Source organism: Oryzias latipes, chromosome 17, assembly GCF_053564925.1.
Source record: "Oryzias latipes strain Hd-rR chromosome 17, Olatipes_Hd-rR_3.1".
In the NCBI taxonomy this organism is placed as follows: domain Eukaryota; kingdom Metazoa; phylum Chordata; class Actinopteri; order Beloniformes; family Adrianichthyidae; genus Oryzias; species Oryzias latipes.
In genome coordinates this window covers 35,782,556-35,799,005 of record NC_136253.1, presented here as the reverse complement: position 1 = coordinate 35,799,005, position 16,450 = coordinate 35,782,556, and the positions used below count along the sequence as shown (strand labels likewise).

General features: G+C 48.7%; 1 protein-coding gene across 13 annotated transcripts in view; it reads left to right on the top strand.

Annotated features, from left to right (window-relative positions):
- Positions 1-3,801: 3,801 nt before the first annotated feature.
- Positions 3,802-16,450, top strand: part of LOC101168742 (receptor-type tyrosine-protein phosphatase F) — a 145,604-nt gene continuing 132,955 nt past the window's right edge. For 8 of the 13 annotated variants that reach the window (XM_078935101.1, XM_078935103.1, XM_078935097.1 and 5 more), the window contains exon 1: positions 3,802-4,386. The gene's annotated coding sequence lies outside the window, so the exon portion shown is untranslated. The remainder of the gene's footprint in view (positions 4,387-16,450) is intronic. The other 5 variants (XM_023965270.2, XM_078935109.1, XM_078935110.1 and 2 more) reach the window with 1 other exon arrangement.

Here is a 16,450-nt window from a genome sequence, read left to right as displayed (position 1 = left end):
GCAGTCCCTGCAGGTCTTCTTTCACTGACCTAAACTCTACTAAACCCTCCAACAAAACCAGTTTCAGATCAGCTATCTGTTAAATCTGAAGTTCCTATAAAGAAAGGGATGCCAACTTGTCCTAAACACCTGAGCAAACCGGTTCTAGTGGTGCACAGAGGTCACTGTTACAAAGGGGGTTGTGACACACGAGGAGTATATTTGGATAAACTTTATTTATGTTGTAATGTGTGCATTTCCTTATGGATCGGACAGAAGAAAAGGGGAAAAACAGATGGAGGCAGAAGGGTAGAAGAAAGGAAAAAAGAGGCTAAAAAAAAGTTGGAGAATGGTTTAGAAATACCCGGGGGGGGGGCAGGTTGACAAACAAAAAGAGGCAACTATTGCTGGAGGCTAACAACTACAACTTTCACATGTAAGTGTTTATCAAAAAGGGGAGCAGCCAAAATGAAAGTCGTGTTTGTATTTTTGATACAGAAAACTGCCTCCAGGTTGTTGAGTATTTGGGAATTTTTGACGTAGGTTTCCTTAAAAATATTTCAGGTAGTTTTGACAGAGACTAACATGTGTCCTTTCTTTCACATTTTTTTGTTTTTGTTCAGTGCTTATAAATGATGAAAACTATTTCTATTCCATTGAAGTTTTAGGCACCTGTTTATGGGGCTTTTTGCACTCAGAATGTTTAATATTTAACATTTATTTTTTAAATCAGCAAAAAACACCTGAAGGTGACCCAGGCTTAATGTTGAATCTCCTTCACCTGGACTGCTCTGTTCCTAAAATCCTTCCTCCCATCAAACCAGCCGTTTGTTTTTCACGGCAAAACAAACTTTTAACAGACTGACAAACGACTTTTTTCTGCTTTTTGCTGGAACCAAAAAAAACCCTGGCTCACCGGCGTGGCCTCTGACTAACAGCTGAGCAGACTGACAGAACAAAGAGACGTCGGTTCACAAAGACTCTGAATTGTAAGATTGCAGAAGTCCCCCCACTCGTCTCACTGACTGAATTATGGATGTGCAGCTTACCTGTCGCTCAGTCACTTTGTAGCTGTGACATGTCTTTGCGATCGTGACACATGCTCAGCATCCTCTGACATTCCCCTCCTCCCCCTCCGCTGCACCTTCCTGTTTATTCTGCCTTTTCTGTGAAGCTTGGCGTGCTGCTTCCCTCACGTCTGCACGGTTAGGACAGGTGTTGGGAGTGCATTATTAGTGCGGAACACCTTAAAGACGGTCTCATTACCATGTCTTTATTAAATTAAGGAACAAAGACAAACAAAAGATGAAGCTTGGTGAATCTGTGTTCTCTTTCTGGGCCTAGTTGTGTCTGCGACCAGCGCAGGCTAATCCCTGCAGTGAGTTGCTGTTTTATGCTCGAGTGCTTCACAGATATGCCTTAAGTGGCTTAGCAAAGACAATCACATTCCTCTGAAAACGGTCAGGTAACACACTCCACGGAAGACCAGTGAGCCGCTGCTGGAGACTGCAGTCCAGCATAAAAAAACGCTCCTCCTGCTTGTTTACGGCCCAAGTTCAGGCGTGGGACACGGAGCGTCGGACCAGCAAACGCAAGAGAAGCTTGACGATGGAAATGAACCTCTTTAAAAGTAATTTATCTGGGCTAATTTCCCCACAGAGTTCAATAAAAAAATGAATGGGAGGAGCTGATAAGGGCTTTGTTCTACCAGAGCCGTGGTTGGAGGCTGATACCACTCTGTGACTTGCACTCATTTACAACACCAATTATTCCCAATCACAGCTGTAATGAAGAGGTTTTCCTAATACTCACGCAGATAAAGGTTGTTTGACTTTCTGCACATCCAACAGGCTCTGCACAAAGTTTGAGGCTGCTCTGAATTCTTGATGCTGCTGGAGTTTGTGGATTATTCCTCAAATGGTCAAGAGCTGAATAAATATGCAGCTCAGGCAGCATTTGCTGCTTCGTCATTGGCAGGTTTTCTGCCAGCATTTGCTGCTTTGTGCAGAAAACCTGCCAATGACAAAGCAGAGCTGTCCTCGCAGGAGTCTTTAGCAACCCTGTAGAAAGAAAAGGCTCTCTCTGGACCATGTCTGACCTTCAGGAGGAAGGCTGTGTGAATGTTTCCACCGCTGTCCTCACGCCGTGTCCTTATCAGACGAGCAGGCCTCTCGCCGGCCACAGGAGACTGGCAGCAGCATTATTGAACATATGTTCCTGCTTTTCTGTCTGCCACCTACATATTGATGGCTGCTGCACTGAAACAATGGCCTCCCTCTCCGTGCAATGATGACGGCTCCGTCTGCAGCGCCGAACAATCGCCGCATTAAAAACAGAACTGGTTTTTAAAGGGGCTTGGAGGTCACAGATAAAATCAAAAGTATTGGGAGAGGCTTGAGTGCATACCTGGGGGGGGGGGGGGGGGGGGGGGTTAGTGGATCACAGCTCCCATTGAAGGGACTTTTATGGAGGGGTAAAGCCTTGTGTAAACGCCTTTAGGTAGGCGTGGCGGACGGTTGATCTGCATTTTAGTGCCAAGCTAAAGATTGATCACAGCGAGGTTAGGAGGCGGGGTGGATGGGCTGTCAGAATGCTGAAGTCATGCAGGTCCTCATTACTGGGGGGTCACAGCATCCGTGGCCCCCACGTTCATCCGAGCCGCTCGAGTGCGCGTCAGCCCGGCTGCACTGTAAGCAGAGCACATCCTCTGTCATCATTACCAACCCAAACTCTGCTCCCAAATCCCTCGTTTCTGAGCCGCTTTGACTCCAGGGCGGAATTCCACTTTTCCTGTTTGGGAAAACGCCCCAGTGGCACTAAATGTTGGGGAGATTTTTTTCTGCATCTCCCCCCCGGACGTCTCTGAAACCAAATCAGCTCCAGCTGAAAGAGCCAAACACCTATAAATTATAGATCACACCAGAGTCCTGAGCTTCACAAGGTGAGACCGAGGATGGAGAAGCACTTTCTTTTCTGAAGAAAACAGAAATTAAAGGGCAGAAATTATTGGCTGATTGGAGGAGCTTCCAGAAAGAGACCTGGGGCCCCAAAGGACCTCCAGGGCTGCAGGAGGTGCTGTTCATTCCACCTTAATACCTGCAGCTTCTGTTCCGTCTAAAAGCACAGACGGCGTGGAGTCACAGGACGCTGCGACTGAAGAACTGATGGTGGGCGTGGCCTCGCCATTCGCTGAACCTTATCGGGTTTGTCGTTCTAATTAACGTATGTAACAAACTTTTATGATAAAACACATTTATGTGCTCTGGACAGTTTTATAATAATAATTGATACTTTATTGATCCTTCAATGGGGAAATTCTTATCCGCATTTGACCCCTCCCCAGGGGGAGCGGTGAGCTGCAGCTGAACTGGGAGGCCTTAGCGTTAAGGGTCTTGCCCAAGGACCCTCATTGGGTGATGTTAATTGCTCGCCATTGATATGGTAATTGACCCCAGTACCATTGTGCGTGGCAGCCCTTTACCTTACCAACCGAGCTACCCAGCCGCCCTTTATTCTGAAAGTCCTCAAATTACCACAAGAGAAAAAAAAGATAAACACAAAAAAAGGAAAAAAAACATACATGAGTTTCCAAAGAACTATTAAAAAACAAAAAAGGAGAAGGTTACATCTTTTAGTAGTAAATTATTAAAAACATGACAGTTTCCTACTCTCACAGAAATGAGATTAATTTTATTATGAAATTGTTTTTATGTCATTTATTTTTGTGTTGAAAACACACAAAAATGTGCTCCAAATGGAAATGAGTTCAGCGTGTTGGGGTGGGTGTGTTCTTCTGGTGGGGGCATTATGGTGAGGGGGGCTCTTTGCACGTCCGTGCCCCGGGGTCCATTGTTTCCTAATCCGCCCTTGTCTTGAGCCAGATTTTACTCGCAGATTAACCTCGCATTTCCCGGCGTGCGCGCGCGCGCCGAAGAGCACGGACTGAATTTCGGTGCCGGCTGCCCGCGTTCGGCTCGTGCTTCCCCGTCTCCGGGCATGAATGGACGCGGAGCCGAGTGAAGCCGAGTGGATCCGAAGATACCCCTGACCGACCTGTGCGCGTTTTCCCACCACGGAGGCATTCAGCGGCGTGACTGTCGCGGACACGCAGAGCAGCCCCGTCTGCGGGGACCGGAGCCCCTCCGCCGCGGCGCCAGGACTACTTCACGCGGTCACAGCCCGCGAGTGAGTCGCCTGTTGGCAGCGACACTCGAGCCGGCAGGCAGCGACCCGCGCCGGACGGAGCCGCCACGAATAGATCCGGGATCCGCGACCCTGACCGGGACGGGACCGCGCGCTCCTGTGGAGGGGGGGGTTTGTTCGGTCTACGGGGACCCGCAGTGGATTGTTGTGCTTAAAGTGAGGAGGAGAGTCCCGGCGGGAGGACAGACATGCCCGCGAGCTCCGGTAAGTCGCTGCTTCAGACATGACATGTTTACCTCCAACTCCCCGAAGTGAGTCCGAGCAGGTCCGCGCGGCGCGAGCGCGAGCCCGCCACGACTTCACAGCGAGTCTTTTATCGGGGCTCGTCTGCGGGGCGCGAGGCTCCTGAGTCCGACGGACACGCGCCACTTCGCCCGCAACACGCACGGGAACATTTATTGTTTTTGAGCAGAGAAATCACGCACGAGCCCGTTCACGCGGAAACATCCCGCCATGGCAGTCTGCGTGATCGTTGCGGGGTACAGCCTCACACGTTTAAGCGTCTCCGCTCTAACTTGCGCGCGGCCGCCCGCACGCACTTCTTTTTTTGCAGAAACTCTGCGGGGATTCACTCCTAAAGAGGGGGGCGCGTGGAGCCGGTCGCCCCCTCATTGTGGCGCGTGATGACAGACCGTTCCTACGGGCTGTGCACTTCGTTGGTGCGCGTGCACGGCGGCGCGCGCCACACCTTATGAAATCGTTTCTTGTTCTTTATCATCTGACGGGGGGGTTCTGGTGCCCCCCCCCATGCCTCCTCCATAACTCTTTCACTTTCTGCTCCTGCAGCTCAGCAGGAGGAGGAGACCCCCCCTCGAGGGGCTCGGACTCCTGTGTGCCTTTCTATGTGTGTGTGTGTGTGGGGGGGGGGGGGGGTCGCTGAGCGTCATACATGTTCAGCATCAGCCTGGCATGTTTGGTGGGAGCCACAGGTTTTCCCAGCATCCTTCAGGAGGACGTGATGTGATTAACGCTGTCACAGATTTAATGAAGAGGCCAAACGAGAGGCAGAGTTTAAGCAGATGAAGCAGGGGGGGGGGGGGGGGGGGGGTGTTGTTTCTCTTAGTTGCATCAGAGTCTGTGCTTCTCTGCTACTTCTGCTTTCTGAGCGTCAGATCCTGGAGTCTGAATGAATACTAACAAAGTGCATATTTGGATTGAACGGCCCCCAAAGCGTCATTGTTCTCTCCATGGACTAAATCCTTTGAATAAATGGTTGATTGCTGGTTGGGATTTCTTAAAAAAGTACGTCGGCGCTGCTTGGTTCTGCTGAACGACCCAGAACCGCCTGCTGCTACCTTCTGGACAGACGGGTTATGGTGGAACCTGTTGACAGACCTGTTAGGCGCCGTGCTCCTGAACTATTAGGGTTTGCTTCCATCATAAGGACTGCAGTGCAGCTGCAGGCCTTCATTACCGCGTCTAACCTCTGCCTGTTCATTGTCTTTATCCATGGATGGGCTATGAAAGCTGTCAGAGAGGAAGACTACCAGCGTTTACCGCCGTGTGCTGAGCGGTGATAAAGGCCAGACGAGGTTCTGTTGAACTGCAGGTGATTCAGACGATAGCTGGTGACGTCCTGAGGGATTACAGAGTACATCCATGCATCGCTTTTCTGTTCATTTGCAGCATTTGAAGACAGGAGCAGAGCTCCGTGGTGGGGGTGGGTGGGGGAGGACTTGGGCAGCCTTCTCAGCTAACACACTGCTGTGGTAGTGTGACGTCTCCAGTCCTTTTTATTGTTTTTCATGGCTAAAATGTGACTGATCTGCATTGTGAGTGTGAGGAGGAGGAGGAGAAGGATCACCTTGTGAACTTCTGCTCAGATGCTCTTCCTCTAAATGCGCTCCTGTTTTGGCCGAGTTCCTGATAGGAAGCAGTAACCTGAAGGAAATGCACCGATTATCGGTCAAAGGCTGTTATGAAATTCATCGGCAGAAAATGGAACATTCCTGTCAGAAGAATTTGTGACGCCGCAGTGACTTCACCCGTCGGTTCTGGTCCAGTGAGCCTCCGTGTACTTAGATGTGGAAGTTTCAATATTTACTGCACAATAGATCCTGCAATGCTGGAGATGGTTTGTATTCAGCAAATCTGAACTTAAATTTTACATTTGTGTTACATGTGGACGTTGAGGTGCAAAAAACAGAACCATGGTAGAACCATTCTCCACAGTTTGGACTGCAAGTCTTTCAGGGTTTAACAGCATTGGTCAGCTAACAAGTTATTAAGTAGTACAATGGATGAAGCCATCAGACAACACATCTCTCAGGCTTTGCCCCCAACTCATCTTCTAATGTTGGTAATCCTAACCCCTCCACGCCATACCTAACCCCTCCACGCCATACCTAACCCCTCCACGCCATACCTAACCCCTCTACGCCAAAACAAACTCCTCCACGCCATAACAAACCCCTCCACGCCATACTTAACCCCTCCACGCCATGACAAACCCCATCCACGCCATACTTAACCCCTCCACGCCATAACAAACCCCTCCACGCCATACCTAACCCCTCCACGCCATAACAAAACCCCTCCACACCATAACAAACCTCTCCACGCCATACCTAACCCCTCCACGCCATAACAAACCCCTCCACGCCATAACAAAACCCCTCCACGCCATGCCTAACCCCTCCACGCCATAACAAAACCCCTCCACGCCATACCTAACCCCTCCACGCCATAACAAAACTCCTCCACGCCATAACAAACCTCTCCACGCCACACCTAACCCCTCCCCGCCATAACAAAACTCCTCCACGCCATAACAAACCTCTCCACGCCATACCTAACCCCTCCACGCCATAACAAAACCCCTCCACGCCATAACACACCTCTCCACACCACACCTAACCCCTCCCCGCCATAACAAAACCCCTCCACGCCATACCTAACCCCTCCACGCCATAACAAAACCCCTCCACGCCGTTCCTTACCCCTCCACGCCGTTCTTAACCTCTCCACGCCATATTTAACCCATCCACGCCGTTCCTAACCTCTCCACGCCATAACAAAACCTCTCCACGCCATACTTAACCCCTCCACGCCGTTCCTTACCTCTCCACGCCGTTCCTAACCCCTCCACGCCATAACAAAACCTCTCCACGCCATATTTAACCACTCCACGCCGTTCCTTCCCTCTCCACGCCGTTCCTAACCCCTCCACGCCATAACAAAACCTCTCCACGCCATATTTAACCCCTCCACGCCGTTCTTTACCCCTCCACGCCGTTCCTAACCTCTCCACGCCATAACAAAACCTCTCCACTCCATACTTAACCCTTCCACGCCGTTCCAAACCTCTCCACACCGTTCCTAACCCCTCCACGCCGTTCCTAACCTTTCCACGCCATACTTAACCCCTCCATGCCATACTTAACCCTTCCACGCCGTTCCAAACCCATCCACGCCGTTCCTAACCTCTCCACGCCATATTTAACCCATCCACGCCGTTCCTAACCTCTCCACGCCATACTTAACCCATCCACGCCGTTCCTAACCCCTCCACGCCGTTCCTAACCTCTCCATGCCATATATAACCCATCCACGCCGTTCCTAACCCCTCCACGCCATACTTAACCCCTCCACGCCATAACAAACCTCTCCACGCCATACCTAACCCCTCCACGCCATATAACAATTGAGGACTCCACCTAAAACCTCTCTGGTTAAAAAAGGCGCTTTTGGCATTTTTCTGATGCTGCAGGACACAGAATGAAGTTTAAAGCTGTTGCTGAGTTTTATTTATTCCAATCGTTTTGAATCGGACGCAGAAAAAACATTTGAAAAAGATCAGATTTGTAATGTAGAAAATATGTTGGGCGGGGCCACAAGCTCCCTGCTCCGCCCCTTTCTGATCACCCACCTGGAGGGGGTGTGAGGTAGCAGGAGAGTGTAAGCAATGCTATCAGCAACGAGGAGGGGAAAGGGGGCGGGGTTGCTCTGCACCTCCAGTCCCACCCACACTCCAGAGGTGAATGTCTGCCGCTCTGCAGAAACTATGTCCTAGAAAACGACACAGGTTCTTGGACTTTGGCTAAAAACAGCATCATCATCATGAAAAGACCACCGGGACTTGAAATGAACTTCACCTTGAACTAAAAAAAATCAGTAGATTTCTGTTATTTAATTGGAAATGATAATTAAATTGGAAACTCCAATGTTTTACATGTAGAAATGGAAATCAACTCTTTATCTTCATTCATATAGGTGGGCATGAAGGAGTTAAGGACGGCATTTGGCATTTTGTTATGCATGTTTTTTTATTCATAGCTATTTGAATTAACCGCCTTGTATTTCTCACTGCATATATCTTTTTTCTTGATGTTATAAATAGTAGTTTTTAGGTTTGTAGGTAGACAGTGTTAGCCTCTTCATCCTGTAGACACAGGTATCACTCCACCTCAGCAAACAGGCCACATGTCACCTGGACTGGAGCTCAGAGCAGGTCTTCATGCCTTCATCAGTCCTCACGAGCAGAAGAACTGAAAACGTTCTTTCATTTCGTGATTTCACAACAGATCCTGGTGCTGTACAAACCAAAGTGCTCCTTCTTGGAGCCTTTAGGAAAGGGTGGAATATTCATCCTGAAACAGTCTGGGTTGCTATTTCCATGATGGCGAGCGTTTCCATGCGTCCTGGTCTGGGGCTGGAAGCCCAGACATCTGCTCCGGTGCTGCCCGGCTTTGGTCGTGCTGAGTACAGTTGTGGCCACACGTTGCAAACCGCTCTGCAAGCCTCTCCCTGCTAGCATTTCTCATGCTTTCCATATGAGTAACATCTTGGTAATTCTAAGGCCCTGGAGTTTTAATGAGAGGTCTTGCCCATCCCATGTGGGTTTGTGGTGGGTGGGTTCCGAGTTTCTCGGGTTTATTGAAGTTTAGAACAGCTCTGGGACGCCTTGTTGTTGGTAAAGACAAACCAAGTCTTTTTTTAATCAAGCTGGTCTGAACTGGTAATGGTGGGTTTGGGGTGAAGGTCTCACAGATCAGGGTTAAAGGACAGAGTGAAGTTCCTGGTTCTCTTCTGGTTCAACAGCGGGCAGACAGGATGGGTGTCTTGCTTTGGCGTGCGCTGTTGTTGTGGTCATCTGTGCACAGCCACGGCGCACGCTTGCTGGGCTCTGACGGCGTCTGCTCTTTAACATCAGCAGCGTTCAGAGTGATTTAGCGCTCTGTCTGCGCGGGTAATGCAGGAGACATTTCACTGCTGATTGGAACCAGCTCTCCCATTTCAGAGTCCACTGGTGACATTATAAACCATTTACACCAGAGTTTTACAGGGCACCCCTGTATTTGGAAAAGTGGAAACAGACGCAGCGTCCAAAAATGGCCCGTTTAACCGCTGAAGCCCTCCTTTTCCCTGTTCCTTGTATAATTAGTTTTTTATTTACCTCAATGTGAGGTTGTGCTGTTGAGTGAATACAGAGGACGTCCAGAGGCCAAACGTCGGGTTAATCAGCTCCGTCTGTCTTTCATTTCAACCCAAGCAGCTTCCAGGAACAGGAGGTGTGTCTGTTTTTCATTTTTGGAAACGCTTGCCGTTTTTTTGGCCTTCACAGCTGAGGTGTTTCTGGTCGTCAGGACATTCACACACGTATGTTGCCTCCCAACATGTTGCACAGTAGATGTGGCCTTTGCAATGGCGTAAATGGGCCAAACAGCCTTAATTTAGTTTTCAGCTCATAAGAAGCAGGTCATTAAACCGCAGTCAGAGTACAGCTGAAGATCAGGAGGAGCCACTTTTACAGAAGGACGTGCAAAGAATAAAGGATGAGCTGCTCGTTCCACTCACAGCGTCTGAACTCCACGCCGTTTTTACCCAGAAGCTCTTATTTTGGGGAAAACTGGGATTAAATGGAAACATTGAAGGTGTTTTCCTAAGAAATCAGGACATCAGTGTTTAGTGCTGCCTTCAGTTAACAAAGACGCCAGCGTCCCTGCAGCTGCAATTACAGAAACATTTTCTCAATTTCATATTCAGAGATTACTTCAGAATGTAGGGATGAAGGTTTCAAGAATGGAAAGCCCCCCCCCACAGCCCAGTGTTAATATTACTCGTCTTACTACTTAGAGATGTGAGAAATGAAAGTCCCAGACAAGCGTGGAGGATGATGCACACAAGGAGCTGCAAGCTGCCAATTGGTATGCAGAAGCTAGTCTACGATGAAATGTAGAAACTGTTGCTGTTCATCTGCAGTCTCTGTGATCTCACATGGTCCCAGATGGCTTTCTCACCACACAAACCATCTAATTAAAACCTGGAACCAGCAAACACACCAACCAGGATTGTTTTCAGGTTGTGTAATTGTTTTAGAATCCATCATTGTTTCCCACATTAGGATAATCGCATCGCTGTTGCTTTTCTTTTTCTAGCAGTGCTGTTGGGGATTGCAGAGGTTTTCATATCCAAATGTCAACAACGGTGCACTTAGCAAATGAGTCTTAGAGTCAACAGCATTGTTAGCCCAAATAGGGGCAAATAAACTCCTGTTTTCCCTCAAACATTGTAATGAGCGGCTTGTTTGGTTTTCTTGGTGCTGACTGACGGCGGTGGTCAAACAGGCTTCATTCACGAAGTGAACAAAGCACAGCGGGGCTTCACAGGTGGGGCTTCACAGGTGGGGCTTCACAGGTGGGGCTTCACAGGTGGGGCTTCTCTGTCTGGTGTCTCCCGGTGTTCGGGGAAGCAGCCGGTACTTTTCCTGATCTGCTGCTGACGGTACCCAACCGTTCATGAGGACGTCCGTGAATGGAGCTGACGGTCCGACTCCAGGCCTCAGCAGCACATTGGAGCGTCTCAGTATGTCTGTGATTGGCCTGAATGCTTGGAATTGTTCTGTTTGGCGTGTTTTTGGAACAACATGGAGGCTTGTTTTCATCTGGACAAAGTGTTGAACCAGAGTCACTGGTTTCTTTTGTCTTCTTTCTGCCAGAAAAGTAGAGTGTCATTGGAAACGGAAACAGGAATCCTCTCATCTGTCGCTCCGCCCACGTGTTTGCACAGATTCAGGCCTGACTGTCCGGCGTTTCAGGTGCTGGGATAGATGCCCAGCCCGCCTTATGGCGCCGCAGACGTGCACGCTGCTTATGTCTGGATGCAGCGCGTTGACAGGAGCGTGTGGCGGGCGTGTCCGACGTCAGCGCCTCATCTGCCAGCTCAGCAGAAGCGCTCAGATGACATGCTTTCATTTAGAGACAGACGCTGCACGTGGTCAGATCGAGCGGCGTTTTACCAGCTGCTGTCAGTCATCTCAGCTGTCGTTGTCTTCGCGGTCTTTCGTGTTCTTATCTAATTAGAGCTCACGCGGCGCCACACGCTAGCGTAAACACACCCAAACCAATGTTCCATGAAGGTCAAACAGTCAGCCGCGCCGCGTCGCTGAAGGAAACGCCACGCCTGCTCTCTTTTTCAGACAACTCTACAATAAAGGAGCTTTAGCTCGGCTTTGAAGCGAAGCGTTTGAGGAGGAATCATGACTTTGCAGGTTTCATCTTGCATGTTTTCCTTGATGTCAGCACACCGGAGCTTTTTGCTGCCTGTTTTCTCTAAAAGCTCTTTTGCTCAGGGGAATTTCAGTTGAAGCCATTACCAGTTCTAGCGAGAATACGGTTTCACAAGCACACACGCGGACTTGGCGTGCACGTTTAGGGTGCAAAAATCATGCTGACTGTTTAGAAATCAGCAGAGACACACTTTGTCAGGACAGCCGGCAGGCTGCTCTTTTTGCTTATGGAAGTGATAAAAATAAGGCGGCTGGTGATTGGCAGCAGCTTCAGCAGACTCCAGGATGCGGCGCTGAAGACAATCACTGCTTATGAGTTGTTGAGTGTGACACCTACACCCTTATTGTCACCAGCCGAGTGGACTAAAGCATGAAAAGGCAGGAAAATGCTGCCCGCACTCCGGCTGTCCCACCGATACGGCAGATGGACGGGATTTTGGGGAGCGAAGGCGGAGCTCTTTGGCTGCGAGGGACAGAGATGACAGCTCTTCGTCTGCTGTGGGCGGCGGGGGCGGCGGCTCGCAGCACTTTCTGTGTCCTCATGACGGAGCCTTGATGCCATCAGAGACCATTAGTGTTGACAGCACGTCACCCCGGAGCCCTCGCTGAGGCATCCAGGAGGAGAAGGGAATCAGGATGGCACACCTGGAAATAAACCGGAGCTTGTAATTCCTGGCGGAGAATCTTCCCTCTCCCCCCAAAGCCGTTCTCTCATTAGCATTCATCGGGCTGAGCTTCAGCCGCTGCAGCCGGCCGTGTGGCTGCATCATTAAATCTGCCAATCATTCATCCTAAAGATGATGCTTTGGAAAACCAAAATCCCGTTTCAGCATGCGGCCGTGACTCCTGGCCTCTGCTTTGAGCACAGGCTGCCTCCGAAGCCCCACAGTCAGTGTTGTGACACAAGTGAAGACAAGTGACTCTAATAAAAGCATGTAATGCAATAATTCAGTGACTGAATTAGAGACGGAGCAAAGCTTAACAGAGAGCCGGCTCCCACCGCTCAGCTGTGACGGCAAAACGCTCAAATGTGAGTCTCATTATTCTGAACACTTCAACCAGCGGCTGGAGAAACGCCGCATGAATAGGTTGGATGGTCAAGAATGCGCTCCACCCTATTGATCAGCGTTGGAACGGGGGAAAAATCAATCCAAGAAAAAAGACGTTTTTGGAAACTCTTTCCTTAAATGTTCTGACCCGTCCATAAGAACTGGACCGAGCGACATCATCCAAGGAAAATGGTTTATTCCAGCTCCAACCAAATTTATGCAGTCGTCCTTTTTTCAGCACCTGGACGCCGCTATGTTGGAGCCAGACGTTCCCAGTAAACGGTGATTGGTCCGAGTCGGTCTGAGTCCTAGTTTCTATGGGAACCACTCGCACCAATCAGCAGGGAGCTTGTTGGAAGGCCACACCTCTTCCACTTGAAAGTGGCCCACATGAAATCAAAGGATTTGAAAGTTGTGGCCAGCAGGCTCCACCCATTTTCACTGAGGCATCTAATTGGTCAGTGTTTAACTTGAACAGCTTCAAGTTTTTAACTCAGCAAAAAATATCCTGAAAAAAGTAGGGAGAAGATTAAAAAAAGTATCAAATCCAGAACGGTTCTTCTGACCAATGGAATGACAGATCAACAGCTGTTTGTTCTCTTTAGAGTCTATGGGATTTTGGCTTCTTGGAGACACTTCCTGTTTGGAGCGCCAGGGGGCGTGGTCACTCAGTCCAGTCCCCATATACAGTCAATGGTTCATATACGGATATTTTAAATGCAAAGGTGAAATTAGGTCACATATAAGGCTGCAATTAAATTCTTTATATTGAGAAAATCAATATCTATAAAATGTTTTTATTGGTTGACTATATGAAGTCTGACCTGAAATGTTCAGATTAAAGGCAGAATACTGTTATCAGTGAACACGCTAAAGCATTTCATGTCACTGTCACCATATTTAACAGGATGCTGCATAATATGACCTTAATTCAACAATAATATGGAATTATTATTAGGAGTTTTGCCTCCAGGCCACCGGTGTCAGTGGTTCATAAACATACGCCGGCATCGTCTTGTCATCAGAATCAATCATTCTCCGTTCTGGACAGTCGCCTGCAGAAAAACCAGAGCTTTAAATCAGGGGTGACCCCCCCCCATTTCTGTGCAGTGAATTCTCAGAGAATAGAGCAAAACCACGGGGGCTTTGGCTTTTAATGAGATGTCATTCCAGCGACCAACATGATAAGTTGCTTCCTGCATGCTGTTTATATATAAATATGGGTTATGATCATATGAATGACCCGGCGGGTCTCTGCACATTAGCGGCATTCATCAGTCTAAGTACATTCCAAGGTGACACACCGGAGAGCAGAGCTGAGATCGGCCGGGTTCTGGACGGGGAGAGCGGATCCGTTTGGGTCTAACATGCTTCTCAACAGAACCTAGAATCCTCGTCCTTCACCACGCAGCACCGATGGATGAGCCGCATCCGTCACAGACAGAGAGACAAAAGACGGCTTTAGGTTTATTTGACAGAAACAAATGTTAATAAAACATTTTCCTCTGCCTAGTTTGTCACACAGAATGACCCAGATCTACCATCAGACGCTACAAGAACATAAATATAAAACACACATTAAAATAAATGTGCCATTAAAGGACAGAAAATCCTCAGGGATGAAGCTGGATCGTCCGTGAAGCAGTGACGGTGGAAGTGAGATAAATTCAGCTTTAAGGATCCTCCTCAGGAAATCAGAAGAGATGGTGGAGGGCCGGCCGACAGCATGTAGCCTGTGGGGAGGGGGCTTTCTTAAGACTCCTGGACGTAGTGGCAGATTTCCCCCTTCCTGCCCCCTTTGTGGGCTGCAGTCAGCTGGTGGTGCAGCTCATTCCCTGTTCTTCTGCAGAGGAATTTCTTTGAAATCCCCCCCATATCGTCGATGGGTCGGGGTGAAGCAGCCGCCTTTTTCACCACTAGAGCTGGTTCTCACTGCCAAACACTAAAGTCACATGATGTCAGTCCGTTCTATTCATGAAATAGGAAAGACAACATCTGAATCCTGAAGAACAAGTCGTTAGTCATACAAATGGACTTTATATTAACACAATTATGAGAAGACAGGAAAAACTAGAAGAAGCTGCTTTTCCAGAGGAAAATTCAGGGTTGATGCTACACTGCTGAAGGAAAACAGTTGGCAAAAAATAAAGAAAGAAAGAAATGATCAAAATTGACCATAAATAAAGTGATAACAGCACAAAAATAAACCTATGTTTATGAAAAATGCCAGAGCCGGGTATCGAACCAGCGAGCTTCTGCTCCAAGGATTCCCCATTTATTTCAATGGAGGCAGAAATCCTGGAATACCTGGAAAAGTTCAAGGATCTGAAGGAGCAAAAGTCAGAGCTGGAAAAGCTGAAAGAGTTGAACATTTGAATAGTTGAATGGTTGAAATAACTGAAACATTGTAGGAGGAGTTAAGCACCAAAAAATGATGGAAGATACTAGAATAAAAAAAAACAGAAAAACAATGGATTGAAGGATTTATAGCATCAACCAAACTAACCCTGAATGTTGCTGCATGTTACCAATCATTAGTGTATTATTTAATCCAGGACTTCACTTATTTTACATCATATCTAACTGAAAAAACTGTCAGGCATGAAAGCGTTAAGAAATGACATTACAGGATCATTTGATGAACCAACATTGTTTTCTTTCTTTTTCTCCACTTTCTCTGCGTTTTTCTCCAAATGAGCTTCTCCTTAATTCTACAGTCATTTTCTGGAAGATTCCAGCTGGTTTTCCTGGGTTCTCTGTCTCATTCCTGCTGATGACGCAGCTCCCAGTGATTCTGAAGGAGAAGCTGTGGGAGTGCAGCCCCTTGTTGCTGTGCTTCCACATCTCCACTGCCTTACAAACCCGTCAGGTAGTCAATAATGGGGCGGCTGAGGAGGCATCCACCCCTGTTTTCCTCATCCAGCCGTGTTTTCCTCATCCACCCGTGTTTTCCTCATCCACCCGTGTTTTCCTCATCCAGCCGTGTTTTCCTCATCCACCCGTGTTTTCCTCATCCAGCCGTGTTTTCCTCATCCAGCCGTGTTTTCCTCATCCACCCGTGTTTTCCTCATCCAGCCGTGTTTTCCTCATCCACCCGTGTTTTCCTCATCCAGCCGTGTTTTCCTCATCCACCCGTGTTTTCCTCATCCAGCCGTGTTTTCCTCATCCACCTGTGTTTTCCTCATCCACCCGTGTTTTCCTCATCCAGCCGTGTTTTCCTCATCCACCCGTGTTTTCCTCATCCAGCCGTGTTTTCCTCATCCAGCCGTGTTTTCCTCATCCACCCGTGTTTTCCTCATCCTCATCCAGCCGTGTTTTCCTCATCCAGCCGTGTTTTCCTCATCCACCTGTGTTTTCCTCATCCAGCCGTCTTTTCCTCATCCAGCCGTGTTTTCCTCATCCAGCCGTGTTTTCCTCATCCAGCCGTGTTTTCCTCATCTAGCCGTGTTTTCCTCATCCAGCCGTGTTTTCCTCATCCAGCCGTGTTTTCCTCATCCACCCGTGTTTTCCTCATCCAGCCGTGTTTTCCTCATCCAGCCGTGTTTTCCTCATCCAGCCGTGTTTTCCTCATCCAGCCGTGTTTTCCTCATCCAGCCGTGTTTTCCTCATCCACCCGTGTTTTCCTCATCCTCATCCAGCCGTGTTTTCCTCATCCAGCCGTGTTTTCCTCATCCAGCCGTGTTTTCCTCATCCAGCCGTGTTTTCCTCATCC